The following is a 17104-nucleotide window of genomic DNA, read 5'->3' as shown; positions in this document are numbered from 1 at the left end:
TAAAATGTATTTTAATTAAGTACAGGTATGAATGGATAGGCAGAGCTTGGAGTTTTTTAGTGAAGCGGAGGGCTAAATAATTTCTATGGTGGTAGGATTTCATAATTCTAAGAAAATTGGAAAGCTTTTCCCTAGAGACCAGGGAACACTAATAGAAGTGATCTGGCTTTGATGTGTGTGCTTAGTTCAGATTAAATTAAGACTTAGTGTTCACCCTTCTTTCTTGCCATGGCTCATTTGGACTATAATATGGTACAGGAGAGAAGGTGGGAGGTCCTCCCTCATTCATCTCCATTCTCTCAGGGTCTGATTCCATTGAAAAGACAAAAGAAATTGGAGGTTTTCTGATCTGAGGAAGTCTGAGCTCTCCTGTGTTTCTCTCTTTCCAGGTAACCACCCAGCCTCATCCCGGGGAAGGGAGAGATGGCAGCATGTAATTGGCCTCCACCCAAGCTCCTTAGAACAGTAGAAGTTCATGGGAAGAAGCATGCACATGTGTAGACCCATCTTCAGACGACCCTGTCTCCTACCCAAATACACACTGACCTCTGCCTCTTCAAAGGCAAAATTTGATCCATTAATGTTCTCCTGTGTTGGTTTCATAAAACATTTGGATGGGCCCTTCTTCACAAATGAATAAAAATGAGTAAAGTCCTCAGAATCAAAGGAAAGCCAGGACTGGCTTCCAGAAGCACGAGGCAACCCAGAGAGTCCATCTGCAGCCAAACCATGCAACAGACCCAGACACAGCTTAGAGGCTGGCAGCAAGTCTGCCTACAGGAGCTGCCAAGGAGCCAGATGCTGTTGCTTCCAAAGCTTGGCATCAGGGCCCCTGATTGCCATCCAACAAAGAGGAAAAATAGGAATGATATAATGTGGTGGGATAAAACACATCCCACCTCAACCTTTTTTATTACTCACTGAAAAAAAATATGGAAGATATTTATGGGAAAGTACCAATGTTTTTGGAAATATTGTACATACATTAGCTACAACACCATTTTTGCCAAATGGGAAATATATTTAAATTATGCAGTCTGCGTCTGTCTAAAAATAAATTGTCATCTTTTCTGATCAATGTATATGTCCAGGATATGGAAATGACTCTGCTAATTGAGGATGCTGTCAACCAGTGCACTTGTAAGTTACCAAGAAGTAAAGTTGTGAAGAAGTCTGTCTGTGTATGTGCATAAAATAGCAATTAATGTTGTTGTCATATAAAGTGAGTATAAGAAAGATTGGGCTTTGAAAAAGAAGAACTATCCAATGAAGGTGGAATGTTGAATTTCATGGTTATATAAAGTATTAGGAGTTATGTTAGGTTGGATGAGATAAGATGTTTATGAAAAAGTAGAATATGGAATGTGATGAAGGGTGGTGTTTGCCAAGGCTCCAGGGTAGTATTAATAACCCACTATATATGACAAAGTACTGTGCAAAGTACTTTGGGTATTGAAAATTCATTGTCGTGTCTCCTCATCTGGGTTTGAAATTAGCAAATGAATGTCACTTTTGATAATACTGGTGAGATTTCTATTGTTTTGAGAGTGACTCAGAATTCTACATCTAAAAATTAGAAAAATAAGACTGGATAAGAGGTTGTACCTTCTTTGTTGGGGTGAGATGGGGGGCATACAGAGACCAACGTGCTTTCACTTTTCCCTGGATTTACACTCACCTGAAAGTCCGCCCTCGAAATCTCCGCAGGCTTCGGCAGCACAACAAGAGTTGATTCCAGGAGGCTTAGCTAAAATGCATATTGCTTCAGCACATTATCACAGGCAAATTTGTCATCTTAGCTCGTTGACAGGCATTTGAAAATAGGGGACAATCTGTGAGTGAGCAAGGAGACTGCGAGGGCATCAGGTAAGATGAGCCTGGAGCCCAAAATGGCAGTAAGGGGGTGAGGGGACACTGTTCTGATCAAGGTGGACCCTGGGGAAAAAAATTCAGCCTCCTCACTGCTTTGCCAGGCTGGAACATTATTGCATTTTCTGTCTCAAAACTGAGAATCTAGGACAAAAATCTAAAAAAAAAAAAAAGTTTGGTCTAAAACACAGTGGCTGCTTAAGTTACCCATTTAAATGTGAATAATTGCAACTTGAATATTATTTCTTAACCCGGGATCCTTAGGTTCCTCCCATGAATGAAAAAAGGCAATGAATTTGAATAGAACACAAAGATCATTCCAAAGAGGAATGATAGATTCTCAATTTTAAAATGTTTTAAAAATGTTTTGTTCTTCATATAGCTCCCAACACTTCACAGAAAGGAATAGGCTCCAAAAACACATAGTGTTTTCATGTAGGACCTCCCAAAGATCTTTGTAGGTCCCTGGACCCTGGTTTAGAGAAACTGATTACATGAAAGGGCAAGTTGGAAAGGTCTGGGTTTGATCCCCTGCCCTGCTTTGGGACAAGTGTGTATGCACACAGACAAAAACACTTATCCACAAAAATACACACACACACACACACACACACACACACACACACACACTTGCTTGTGTGCTCGCGTGCACGTGCGCATGCCCATGGGCTGAAGATGTGGCTCAGTAGTAGAGCACTTGCTTAGCATGCGCAAAGTCCTAGTTTTGATCCAAGGCACAGGAACACACACACACACACACACACACACACACACACACACACACACAGAGTATTCAAATAAAGACCCAGAAAAATTTTCACAGAATCCTTTGTTTTCAGATCTTGAGAATAATTTGTTTTTTCCTTTTTTTCTCTTAGCGTCTCTGAGGATTGCTGGGATGAGACTAGTCTGTTCTGATCTCTTAGTGTATTATTTATACTAAAAGAATAACAGGTAAGAAAAAAATGAGGATTTTTTTTTTTATAATCAACAATTTGACCTTCTCATTTTTTGTACCACTTCACGTTGGTCCTTCCAAGAAGTGGGAGTTTTCTTATCATAACACCAGCAAAACCAACCAGGTTTACAAAAAATTATATTTTCAGGACATTTCCAAATTGGAGTAAGAGGTAAGGTCTAGCTCAGGTTAAAAATGTTATGATATAAACACAAATTCATCACTGTTGCAGTCATACATTCCAAAGTGTCAGGCAAGGATCATGATTTGTGTCACTGCAGAGAATGATAAATCACCATTGAAGACAGAAGGACCGGAATCACCGCCACCGTATAATAGATCATGATGCACCCGATCTTTTCCAGACATTATTTACAGTTATCAGAAGTTGAGGACGGCAAAGCACACATGGATATTAATCTTTGCTCTTCCCGGGCTCGGCAGACTCAGGGTTCCTGTCTCTCTGGGTCGTCCCATAATTTCCAGCAATGTGATAAGCTCTAGTTATGTGCAGTCTGTCCAAAAGGGATCAAATATAAATATTTCCAAAAAGAAAGAGTGTTTCAAACCCCATCAATCAAAGCCTTTGAGAACTCTCTTACTGTAGCATTCTGGAAAGGATCACTATGTGAGAATTTGTTCCAGAAAAGAGCTACTGAGGAAAATGAATGAGGCCATGCTATGGAAAGAAGAGGGGGATAGACAGAGGTAGCTCATGGGAAGCTGGAGCAGAGTAGCTTTCCTATCCCAGACCTTTTGTCTGAAGCCTTAAAGGGAATTGCTACTTTGTGCATGCACCTTTGTCTCCCTAACTATACAGATTAAATGAGTACTTGTCCCTCTGACATCTAACATGTGACCTCAAGTCAGGATTACAGTCACACTTTCTCAGCCAGAGATTTACACCTTATTTTTGGAGACCCCAATCCCATTCCATATCACACATATTAAAATGTACCCACATACCACAATAAACATGAGTCCATTTTTTTTGCTATAAAAATATATTTTGAAATTATAAATTTGCTTTTGATTTTTTTTGTTTGCTACAAGTAATTTAAATTATGATTGGCAGTGGTTTCCTGGCAGTTCAAGTGCCAACTATAGAAATTTTTATAAAAGAGAAAATCTATATATTTTATTGTTTTCAAATGCAGTGTCTTGTTATTAATACAGTTGGCTCTCTGTTTCCACAGGTTCTGCTTTGTTAATTCAACCAATCCTGGGCAGAAAATATTTGGAAAAAATTTGTGTCTGTATTGAACATGTACAAAACTTTCTCTTGCTTGCTGTTATTCCCTGGGTAATATAGTGTAACAACTATTTACACAGCTCTTATACTGAATTAGATATTATAAATAATTTAGAGATGATTTAAAGTATATGGGAGGTGGTACATAGGTTAAATGCAAATATTACACCATTTTATAAAAGAGACTTGAGCATCTGCCAATTTTGGTATGGAAGAGGGGTGGGGATCCTGGAAGCAATCCCTGATGGATACTAAAGAATGATTGTAATAAATTCAGCAATTAAGTAAGTCGCTATGATGATGTTTCTGCAAATAAAATATTTATTAATTTCAATTTTGTAGTTTTCTTTGGGGGCCAATAAAGTTTTCAATTCTCATATATTTCATAAGTTCCTAATACCCCGTGTCTACTGGCTGGAACCAGCTGTTGCAGGTCCTCAAGAGTAAAAGCATCATGTGTAGTAGGTGGGAATTCTATTCATTAAACCCTGTACCTCCATCAACTAAGTTCCATCAGCTCTCTGGTTTCTCTGTAATTCCTTCACCAAGGAAGCTGCCCTGTGGTACAGGGAACATCAGGGTGGTACACAGTACATAGCTGAGATTTGTCACAAGGAGGCTCCAAGAAATCAAAGAACAAGGAAATCCCTTGTGCGTGCTCCTGATTTTTGATCCCCTTTGCAAAAAAAAAAAAAAAAACCTTGAACCCTTGAAATGATGGTTTCTTCTGGCAAATGCTCCATTGTTCATCTTTCTAGACCCAAGTCAAGCTTTCCAATCTGTGTCCTATCCGTTGACTCAGTAGTAAGTTTCCTTAGGATTTAAGCCCTATGTACATCTTTTCCAGCATTTCTAAATGTGGTAGAAACTGAGAGAATGTGCAAACACCTCCTTCAATTTGGGGAGGACATGTGAATGAGTGTGGGGGCTGTTTCCCTGATTTATCACTCTGATTTATTCTGCTTTCAGAGAAGTGCAGAGAGATGTAACCTCTGACAAACACTTTAACTGCCTTCTTAGTTAAAATAGGCAGCACTAGGACTTTTTTCTTCTGCTTTTTTCTTGTCTTTGGTTCAACCAGTGGGGTCCTTTCTTGCTCCTGTGCTGTGTAGCTGCCATCTTGGATCAGCCTCATCTTTCTTGCCCCAAACAATTCATTTGGATTGTGATACTGACCCTGTAGGTTTCCCCCCCTCACATTTTTCAGAATTCAACAAGCCATCTTTTGGTTTTGCATCACTCTGCTGTCTGGGTACCACCCACACTCAGCCCAGCAGAAATCTCATTCACCACAATTTACACCGAGATAAGATCATCTATCCCAAAGTCATGGTTCTCAATGACCAAATCATACTCAGAATTTTAAAAGTACCTCTCCTTGATTTTGACTGTGAGTTCAAAAATAATCAATGTGACAGTTTTGTATTTCACTTTCTCTTGATTTTCTTCCTATCTCCCAGTTTACACCTAGTATGTCTCTTTGTCCAACTGGCATATTGTTAGGGAGGCCCACTCTGATATTTTATAATTTCAGTCTTCATCTTCCCTCCACCTTCAGTATTCCTACCCCTAACCATCCTGTTTTGTTTGTCTTCTTTGAAGAGGATGACACCTTTTATTTATTTATTTTTTCATGATACAGAGAATCTAACCCAGGGCCATGCCCATGCTAGGGAAGTATTCTACTATTGAGTTACACCCTCAGTCCTGGCCCCTTTTAACCTACAATGTGCTTTACTTATTTATTATAGTGTTGTAATGCACATTTTAAAAATCCCCTCAATCAGAATGTCAGCTTTACAAGAACAGGGATTTTTGTCTGTTTGTTCTCTGATGTAACACAAATATCTAGAAAATTTCATGACACATAATAGATACTCAGCAAATATTTGTTGAACAAATAAATGAATAATACTTCCTCCAGCCCCTGAGGTAAAGGCTTAAATAAAAATCTCTCCTATCTGGTATCGTAGATTCTTAATGTTGTATGTTAACCATTCATAGCCAAAGGATCTCATCTGAAAGTCTTATACAAACTCTTAGGTCCTTTACTTCCTAGCCAGACTCTTAAAATGCAGCCATCTCATTAGCTGTGTAAATACTGCAGATGAGAGAAAAATCATCATGCAGGCAGGGTTTAGTGATGTGTGATACAGAAATTGGGTTACCTGTGTCTCAGAAGCCTAATGTATTGAACAAGCATATCTGATAGGTTTCCTACTTCACTGGAACACAGCTTTGTTTAATTGGAAGCTCACTAATAATAGGGCAATTGCAGCAAGAGTAATAATACATATATTTTTCTCAAAATGCTCTTCTCCAGTGTACCTCAAACAACTTTACACAAATATCTAGAAAAGAGATGTCAAGCCCAAAGGGTTGAAATGTCAGAAAGATTCTGAAATCCATTTTGCTTTGCTTCAAAAGGCAGAACTAAAACCAAGTAGGCAGATATCATAGAAAGATGTTCTAGCATAAAGAAGAATGCTTTAATAGTGAGACCTACTTAGAAATGAAATGGGTGACTTGAATATGTAAGGCTCCAGATCCTGGATGAGTTTACTCCAAGGCTGAACTCCACCTGTCAGGGATGCTGTGGAAAACATTCCTGCAACAAATGGAGAGTCAGATTGGATCAACTTTTCCTGCCCCGAAATTCTGTAAGATCAATGGGTTACAATGAATCTGTTTTATAATGTACACTTTTTAGAGGATCAGGAATAGCATGTTAGCTGGTAGATAAGGAAACTGAGGCATGATAAAACTGAACAGATGACCCAAATTTTCAGAGTGAAAATTCATGAAAAGAACACCCATATTTCTGGATTCCATTTTTTCCTTCACATCAGATATAATTAGCTTTCAAAGTGAAAAGTATCAATCAAATGTGAAGGGCAAGGCAGAAATGTTTCCACATGCTTTCTACTTGGATAAAAAGGAATCAGCTTCCTAGCAATCAAAATTTACTTCACAGAATCCAAAATTAAGCTGAGATAACCCAATGGGGATGAGCAGCCATTTTTAATTGCCTCTCAGAGTAGTCAAAAAAAACATTCCAAAAGGGAGAAGATGGGGAACAGATAAAGCGAGTGCCAGAGATCTCCCATGAGCAGCATAGACTTGCAGGCTTAAAGCATGAGAGATCGCTGCCTCTGGGCATGAGTTGATTTAAAAACTTAAAGTCATAGCCAATACCACCAGCATGATGCTTCTCAGAGAGCTGCTTGTAATAACAGTTACCATCCGTTCCTTCTCCCCTAAGCTCTTGGAAAAGTCATGCAAAATTATGCCGTTTTGAACTCACCTATAAAATTATACTTGGGTCCCATTACACAGCACATCTAAGAAAACAGAATACTCCAAATATGCAGTGTGACAGTTACTGCCACCACTCATCTGTCTGTTCCTGGATGTAATGACAAGAGCTGGAAGAGGCAAGGGGTGTTGTGTTATCTTCCAGGCCCCAAGAATTCTTGGTAACCTCCATGGTGGGGAAACAGGAAGTTGGGAGTGGCTGAAATTATAGGTTTTAGTTTCAGGACTGGAAGGGAGTGATAAAATTTATTTCTATTACCTTCACGTTCTAGATATGTCCACGTGAGCCCAACATCGTGAGAGTATGGGGCCCTTTGAAGAATTTTCATTAGGAAATCCAAGTCTTAAAAGTTTTGGAGGTTAGTCCTCTTATGAAGAAGGTATGTCATCTTCTAAGAGGATATGAATTCTGAAGAGAAAAAGAGGATGTTAAAGAAAATTATTTACTGAGATTGTAAACTTGAAAACTGATGTAAATATCCATCAGTGTGGGATCCTGAGCAGTTCTTTTTCTTTTACTTAATATACAATGGTGTTGGGTGAAGTGCTTCTCACTAATCCTCCCTTCCTCTGTGCCCTTGACTGTTCCTCCTTCCCCACATCTTTGGTCTGATCTGTAATGTGGCCAGACATGTTTGAGCTGTCCACTGAGGTATTTTGCATTTGTTTTGCCCTAGAAGGAATGAGGGAATGATTCTGGAGAGCAATTATCTGTTCATTTTAGTTTTTCAATCAACTATTACCCAAATCCTTCCTAAAATTACGAAGACCCTTTCTAGAGGTCATTATGATGTGACATGCACTACTCTGCCTTGTTTTTGGACAGCGGCCCTCATGAGTGATTCTTTCTGAGCTGGAAAGTCCTACCTGTCAGGATTATTTCTCACGTCCTCCTCTTTCTTTCCTCAAGTGATCTCTTTTTGTTCAAGTTCACAAAGTTGGCATCTACTTTGTTTTGCTCTTTTAAGGATTCAGCACAGAGCTTTGGCTGCTCTGACGCTCTGAACTTTGGAAGACGAAGTTCTGTCTTCCAAATCACAATCACTGGCCATTAACTATAGGTATGTTTGAAGAAGAGAAGGATCTAAGCAGGAATCAGCCAACTGTGACTCTTGGACCAAATTGGGCCACCACCACTTTTTTTTTAATAAAATTTTGTTGGAGCACATTCATATACATTTGCATAATATACAGTCAGTGACCACAATGGGGCTATGACAGCAGAGCTGAGTAGTGGCCACAGAGGCTGTATGGCCCACAGAGTCTAAAATATTTAATGTTTGGTCCTTTCCAGAAAGAATTTGTGGACCTCTAGTCTAGAGGTGCTATGCACCATAGCATAGAAATAGCTTATGATAGGAATGGAAAAATCAGCAGCCAGGACCCACCTGTCTCTAATTACTTCTGTGACTTTGGCTACTCCTCTTCCTTCAGTTCCTCCTCCACCCCTACCTCCACCTTCTCCTTCTCTTTCTCCTGTTCCTTCCTGATTCTTCATCTGCAAAACAAGAGAGGTGGCCTATCTGCCCTTGAAGTTTCTCTCAAGGACAAAAACACAGTCATCTATGAGTAGAACAGACCCTGACTTTTCCTTCCCTTGAGGCAGCTCTGAGCCAAAGATGATGCTACTCAACCTTACTTAAGAATATCCCTCCCCTCCCCTCAGTAAGCCCTTCCATTGAAGTGTGCACTCTCAGGCAGGCCCTTCCTTGGTCCTCACGATTATTAACATGTCCTTTCTTCAGGTACTTTCCCTGTGTCTAACCAGGCAAATATGACAAACTAACTCCTGTGAGAGCCACTCTGCTACAGCTGTGCAGGCTGGGCACAACCTCAAGTATTTCCCCCACTCAGGAATGCAGAGCAAAGCTCCGGTTCCCCATGAATAAATGGAAATCAGAAGCCCAGCAACAAAAAAATTGACATCATCTTTCATCAAGAATTCCTCCATGAAAAATCTTTGTTGAATCTTTTCCCCCTAAGTCTTGGTGGTCCAGTGGCAGGATTGCCAGTGCAACAGCTGGCCAGAGCTTCCTGTCTATTTTTGGAGAATCTCTAGTACATGAGTTCAAATACTTGCTAGGTGGCTAGCCAGCTGTGAGACCAGGCATGGATTATTTAACCTCTCTGGGCCTCAAGTTGCTGCATGTGCAGGATAGAAATAATAATCTTGTTCCAAGATTATAGACAATGGATATAAAATCCCTGTGATATGGCAGACACTCATAAAAGTATTCTCACAGTCTTTTTGTTTGTTTGTTTTCAATTGTTACCACTTCCTGCCTACAGTTTTCCTTACTGGTGATACCAGATTGTGGCTGTCTTTCTACATCTTATTTCTCTCTGAGTTCCTTAAGTGAACTGGGAAGGCTAGAAAAACTCAAGTAGAAGTATTAAGGATGTCCAGGGAACCAGACTCTGATCTGCTCCAATGTCAACCCCTGTCACCTCTCTGAAGACACAGGAAAAGTATGAGGATGGTCACAGTGTGTTAGTTTGCTTTCTATCACTGTGACAAAAAAAACAAAAACAAAAACAAAAATAAAAAAACAGACATAAACAACTTACAAGGAGGAAATTTTATTTTGGCCCACAGTTTTAGAGGTTTCAATCTATGATCGCCTGGTCCTGTGGCTTTGGGCCTATAGGGGCACAGTCCATCATGGTAGGAGCATGAGGCAGAGGAAGACTTTTCACCCCATGGCAGCCAGAAGCAAAGAGAGAAAGGAAGGGACTGGGTCCCAATATCTTCTTCAAGCGCCCGCCCCCAGTGACCTAACTAGCCTACCTCTTAAAGGGTCTATCACATTTCAATAGCATCCTAGGCTGGTGAAGAGCCTTTAACATGTGATCCTTTGGAAGACACTTCTAAACAGACGCAACCAGGGACAATTTTCCTAGGAACCATTAAGTGACTAGAATTAGCCCTCTGTTCTGCTCTAATAATTATCACAATTCACAAATCCTTGCTTAATTATTTTCTGGCTGAAACTGATTTTTGCTTTTGACCTCCCAGATGAAGTCTAGAAACTCCTCAAGCGGGGAGGTACCATGTCTTATTCACACTTGTGCTGTGGGTACAGTGCCTGGCCCAGGGCTGGACACAGATTCGGGGGCCAGTAAACGATGCAATGATTCATCAGGACTGATTAATGATGAGTTAATAAATGAATGGCTTAATTGACTGGATCTTGAGAAGAGGGAGCTCTGGAAGTTTCAGCCTCCTCCATTGTATAGGGCAAGGATGGAAACAGAAGGGAAGATAAGGGCACTGTGAGCAGAAAGGATTCTCAAAAAGGAAAACAGCATCCAGCAAAAGCCGGAACTAGAGGCAGCCCAACTGTGAGCAGTCCAATTGTCCAAGTCCGGGGCTCTCGGCGCCAATCCCCAATCTCTGAGCCGCCAGGCCTCCCCGGGCTTGGTGTCAGAGCCCATGCTGCTGCCGGGAGCAGTCATGCGTGTTACCTCAGCAGCCCAGGCCTCGCGGAGCCCTGCCAATTTACCTTCTGCTACAAGGGCCAAGTCACTTCATCCAACAGCTCTCCAGTCCCTTGTCCCTCTCTGACATTCGGGATATGGCAGCTCCCAATCCACAGCAAGTAGTTTCAAGGAAAATTGCAAAAGTGATTCCTTTTCTGTTGGCTTAGGGAGACCCCCACTGCATCAGTGCTATTTGTTGACTCTTGATGCAGCAATTAGTTTTGTGTTTCGGTAGTCTTCCAGGATTGCCTCTTCTCTCCTAGGTGCATCACACAGGCCCACACCCAGCCCCAGGACCTGCCTTTGGCAGCCTGGGAAAATCCCCTAATGCCTAACCGTAAGTATATTTATTTCTGGTGGGGCAGCTTGTTGCAGATTCTTGCCTCTTGAGAAACCCTGACTATCTGCTGGGGCTGAGCAGGGGACACACTTCCCTGGTTCATTCTCACTTATTTTGACTCTACCTTAAATGCTTCTGCTCCTGTCTCTTGCAGGGAGCTTAGGGTTTAAAATCACAAAGGTTTCTGCTGCTTGAGACTATTCCCCTGTGAGTGAGGCGACCTCCCCACCCCTGCTTTTTGAGGCAACAGAGGCATGCTCTCCCACCCTCCAGATGCCACATGATGACCTCTTCTTGGAGATCTGTGGTTCGTAGCAAAGATTTCAGATCTGACCTCTGGTTCAAATCTTGCCTCTGCAACTTACAAGCTGGGTGACTTTGAGCAAGTTATTGTTTTCTCTGTACCTGTATTCTTATCTGAAAAACAGACATGAAGTTAGTGCCCTCTGGGTGGGGTTACTGAGAATCAGATGAATTCACAAACGATACACTGGCAATACGACAATTATAAAGATTCCCCAGGAGACTGCAGTTGTAGAGACCTGTCCTTAATCCTTGGTGTTGCCTGCTTTGGGAAAATGCTGGATATCTTCATCTCTGCTCTGCCTCTCACTGACTGTGTTTATGAAGAGAACACAGCAGCTCTGCATCTCAGTTTTCTTATGGGGAAACACAACAGCAATACCCATAGCTTCAAAGTTATCAGAGGAATCTGGTGAGATCACATAAATTTAAATGCTTTGTGAAAAACACAAAGCTTTACAAATGCTAAGTGATTGGGTAATACAGTCTAGAGCAAATGATTGATCTCTTCTTTCTTTTTAGAAAATCTCTCCTGGGAGAGAGATTCCAGTCCCTGCTTCAGGCTAACATTCTGCTACCTGGACGGTGAATAAGTTCTTTATGATGTTTTAACATAATATCTCAAATTTTGTCCTTGCTGTGGTCTAGGGGTTTGTTCTCTGCAAAACTCATGTTGAAACGTAATCTCCAAGGCCAAATGTTAATGGTATTTGGAGGTAGGGTCTTTTAGGAGTTAGTTAGGATTAGATGAGATCATGAAGATGGGTCTCCATGATGGTAGCATTAGTGGCTTTATAAGAGGAGGAAGGAAGGCCCAAGGTAGCAAGCTTCCTGTGTCTCCCCATGTGATCAGAGTCCCCATGAGCAAGAAGGCCTACACTAAAGGCAGTCATTCAGCCTTGGACTTCCCAGCCTCCAGAATAATAAGCTGAGTAAAACTTTATTCTTTATAAATTACCCTGTCTATGGTATAGTTATAACAACAGAAAACAAACTAGTACAGGCCTATGAAAGCATGAACAGAAATTAGTTATCACCACCTTGTAATTAGGAAAGAGGAAAGAGGCCAGAGGGTAGCAGGTCACATTCTAGTCTAGTTTCCAAGAAATACCTGGGTCCTCAGTGTAAGCCACTGGACTTTTTCTTGCTCAGTTCTCCTCATCACTAACGTGGGGCAATAAGCACATGGCTGCTCATTCGTTTGCTCAACACCTGTTTATTGCAGGCTCCTCTGCCATTCACTCTGCATGGAACGTGGAGTGTGGTGGGTGGATTCAATGAAATGTTCACCAAGATTGGTGACAGGGTCTGTTCCAGGACTACTCATGTCATCTACTTCAGAATTCTCAGCTACTTTTTTGTAAAGCACCCACAATTAAATTTCTCAGAGAGTACCCTGTAAATCCACAATTATGGGCAGACCCAAGCAGCATATAGGTACCCATGGATACCCAGAACTGTGGAAACTCTATTTTCAGGGATTATTTTTTTTTCCATTTGTTTGCTTTTGCTTTTTTACTTTACCATCGTCTGTTCATTGGTGAGATCCAAATTTATCAACTCTGGAAGTGAATGGTCCCTGAGGAGTCACCATAGTAAGAGATCTCTGGTTTGGACATGGAGGTACCTGGAAGATGGAGTTCCTGGAGAGGGCACAGAAGCTCAGCACCTTCTTCCTCCACACCTTGCCTTAGCATCTCTCCATCGGTATCACTTGTTCATGTCCTTTATAATAAACCCATTAGGTGCAAAAAAAATTCTCTGGTTTGAGTGCTCTGGTGACAGGGTCTCAACCTCTTTCTTCTCCAAGAATAAAACCATTTACCTTGGTGCACTTATAGGTGTGTGGGGACCCTGTTTCTCTTGTTCTCAATGGGGGAAAGATAGCCATCTGCAGGGGTTATCTGTCCCTAAATCTTTTTCTGAGCCAAATCCCTTTGCAAATCCCATTCTTGCTCCCCTGCCTTCCCAGGCTCCAAAGGTAAAAGCAGGTAGATAGAACGGCCCGTAGCTGGACCCTCCCTTTATACCACCACAATCCACTATCAGAACCCTGAAGGTGCGTTTGGAAGGCACCCAGTTTCAGCAGACCGCAGAAGCAAGGAGGCCTTCCTGCCCGGAAATGCTGTGTATGAGGTCAAGCACCCGCTAGGCCATGCTACTGGGCGGCAGGTGTGTGGGGACCAGTCGTCTGCCAACAGCACAGTGTGCTAGATGCTTCTCTAGACCACAAGTTGTGAGGAGAGGAAACAGAACGTACGTGAGGCAGATGGAAAAACAAGTGTCAGGGAAAATAGGCGAGTAACACAAAAAAGGAGTAGAAGGGCCAACCCTGGCAAAAGTAAATACAAAACTATAAACGTCATGTATAGGTATAGATATTCAACCCAAATATCCTAGACTTCTGGCTATGATGGAGGAAACACCTTCACTGGTACATGCCACCAGCTCTACAAGTCAGGTTTTGGTTTCTGTTTCTTGGTCGTCTATAGCAAGGCCTTGGAGAAATTTATATTTTTTTGACCCAGTAATTGAATCTCCAAAAATATAATTTAGAGGGACTAGGGGTATTGCTCAGTGGTAGAGCACTTGTCCAGTATGTGCAAAGCCCTGAGTTCAATCCACAGAACTGTTAAAATAAAAATAAATAAGGAATACAACTCAAGAGAAACAAGGCAAAAGAGAAACAAGAACAGACTCTATTCAAAGATGATATTTTTTTAATAGAGGTATTTTAAGAATTTTCATCTTGGGATAAATATATAAATATAAATATTCATCCTAAACACACAGAGCACTTTTAGGGCAGTGAAAATGCTCTTTATAAAACTATAATGGTTGGTGCATGTCATTATACATTTATCCAAACCCACAAAATGCACAACACCAAGAGTGAACCCTAATGCAAACTATGGATTCTAGATGATCATGATGTATCAGGGTAGGTTCATTGGCTGTAATAAAGGAACCACTCTAGTATGGGATGTAGACATCTTGGGATGAGATTATAGATATAGATGTATAGGTATAGATATTCAACCCCAATATCCTAGACTTGTGGAATGACCAAGCCTATTTATATGTCACTGGAGTGATCTAATCTACAGCGTCTTAAAGAGATAAGAATGGCAGAGTGAAGCTCAGCGGCAGAGAGCTTGCCTTGTATATGCAAGGCCCTGGGTGCAATCCTCAGCATTGCCAAAAAAAAAAAAAAAAAAAAAAGCATGGGGTCTATGCTAATGTAGGAAAATATGTATATATATCACATTATGTGGATAAATGGAAACACAACACAGTACACACACACACACACACACTGATGTCAAATGCATACAAGTGCAATTTCCAGACTCTGGGATAAATTTGGAATTATAAAAATGAAATTTTAACTTCACTTTTTTTCTTCCTGTCAAATATTTAAGGCCACAATAAAAAGTTTGAATTTAAAAAAGAGAAGTGAGGATGTGGTACAGGCAAAGGGAACTTTGGAGGGTCTAGAAAGTGACTTAAAAGAAACAAAACTAAAATTCCCATCAGAATAGAGTGAGAATGAGGATCCCTATTCTCACCCATCTCCTTCCACCTGCCCTGCTTTCCTCCACTCTACCCATCGCCAAGCCTCCAATTCAACCTCACTGTTTTTAAAAAAAGGTTCGTATTTCTCTTTTTTTCCCCCTCTTAAATGAGAAAGACTGAATGCCAATGGAGCATTGACATTGCCTATGACAGGTACGTCAGAGCTTTCCAAGACATCCAACTCCACATCTTGTGGCCTGAGTTCTTTCAGAGCAACTGTGTGAAGGGAGAGAAGGCCCACTCCATAGCCCCAAATCCCAGATTTGCCACTGGCATCAGGACCCAGGGCCCCAGATCCAACAGTGGGCTCTCCTGGTCCTGCCACAAAACATTTATAACCTCTCCAAGCAGTCCTCTGGCAGAGAAAAGCAAACTGTGAGCTCAGGATGCTAATGACCTTGAAACTATCCATTTATCTTGGCCTTTCCCCCTCCGTGTGAGATGCCACAAAAAGTGCCAGTCTCTCTCTTTCTCTCTGAAGAAGAATGAATATCGTCGGAAAGCCAGGCCTCACCCTTGCTTTCTCTCCAGGGCCAGACCCAGAGCTGGAATACCAACGGGAACCCGAGAGGAGAGGAAATCATTCTTGATCATTCCTGAATCCTCCACCTAGGGGAGAGAGCTCACCTGAGTTCTGCTTCAAAGCCTAATGTCTGTCGGCTTCTCCATAAATCTTCATAAGTAGACAGCACTGATTCCTAACAAACCTCCTGCTTGGAGCCAGAGACTGGTGACAACTCTCCCAATTCGAGCTGCATTGGCAGCCAGCGGTGGAGGACACAGCTCCCAGCTACCTCCGCCCTCCCGCCAAGAGGAGGAGGTGGAGGGCGGCCACCCTGGGGAATTGGAGCTTCTGAAACCAATCGTTCTTCTCAGTTGCCCAGCATCTGCTTCAGTGGCTGCCCTCACCCTGGCACAGGGACATGGGCTTCCCGCTGGGCTCAGCCAAAGCCAAGAGCTGGCACCGCAAGGCTCCCCTTTGTTTATGGTGTGGGCCACTTGGGTGCGGGGTGTTTCCTCTTTGCTGCAATCCTCAATTGGATTTGGGTTAAACAACCAATTCCTGGACTGTGGCTGAGTTGAGAAGGCAACTCGTCTCTAGCCTGGAATACAAACAAACAAGCAAGCAGACCAAAACCAACAAAGAAAAAGAAAATTCCTATGAGTTTGACAAAGACCAAGTGGGTTTTAGTTTGAAGAAGCCCATTCATTTCCGCCAATACCTGCATCTTATCTTTCATGTTGGGAGATATTCATTTGCTTGATAACTTTTTTCTGTATCTTTCCCTCTCCACCAAAGCTGTATTTTTCTTCTTTGGTGGAATCACACCAGAGCCTTGTATATTCTTCTGTATCAGAGCACGTCAAGTTTCCCTTATCATTTAAATCTTTTGTGTTACCAGTGTTATTCAGAGGCCAATGTGAAGGAAGAACATTTTGGCAAAACATCTTGAGGAGGAAGGAATAGGAACTAGGGGCTATGATGGTCTCTCATTCAACTTAACTAATTTAAGGCTGTCTCTCTAGAGTAGTATGTTTTTGTTGCTGTTCATTTGTTTGTTTTCCCTCAAGTCTGGCTTTCAGGATAAAAAATATAAATTATTTTCAAGTAAATTCAAGGCTGTTGTTAAGATTCCCAGGCTGTCTTGGATACCTGAAAAGGTAGGTTAGTTTGTTTGCAACTGTATTAATGTGTGAAATGGCTAAATTAATCCTTCCATATGATGTCTGAATAGGTTATTATAAGGTGCTTAGAGATTTGGCAGGCTAAGCCCCATCTTTCTTTCAAGATGTTAAGAAAATAAATGCAAATGCAGGAAACACTGCATGTGGGGCATCTGCTGTCCAACTTTATAATTTGAATGTCAGTGTAATATTTAGGAAAAGTTAACCACAAAAACAAGGGCACAAGATTCTCACTGGAGTTGATTTTTCTACTGACCCTCCATTTATTTACATTTGATCCTAAGACACTTGAGACTTGATTGTCTCCAGTTTCCCAACACTTTTG

General features: G+C 41.5%; 1 long non-coding RNA gene across 1 annotated transcript; it reads right to left on the bottom strand.

Annotated features, from left to right (window-relative positions):
- Window positions 1-2948: 2948 nt before the first annotated feature.
- LOC144367274 (uncharacterized) lies at window positions 2949-15969 on the bottom strand. The gene is made up of 5 exons (XR_013426593.1): window positions 15721-15969; window positions 8783-8892; window positions 7654-7803; window positions 6586-6687; window positions 2949-3342 (listed from the first exon to the last, which is right to left on the bottom strand). It is a non-coding gene; the product is annotated as an uncharacterized LOC144367274 (long non-coding RNA).
- Window positions 15970-17104: the final 1135 nt, after the last annotated feature.

Source organism: Ictidomys tridecemlineatus, chromosome 10, assembly GCF_052094955.1.
Source record: "Ictidomys tridecemlineatus isolate mIctTri1 chromosome 10, mIctTri1.hap1, whole genome shotgun sequence".
In the NCBI taxonomy this organism is placed as follows: domain Eukaryota; kingdom Metazoa; phylum Chordata; class Mammalia; order Rodentia; family Sciuridae; genus Ictidomys; species Ictidomys tridecemlineatus.
This window is presented reverse-complemented; position numbering and strand designations above follow the sequence as displayed.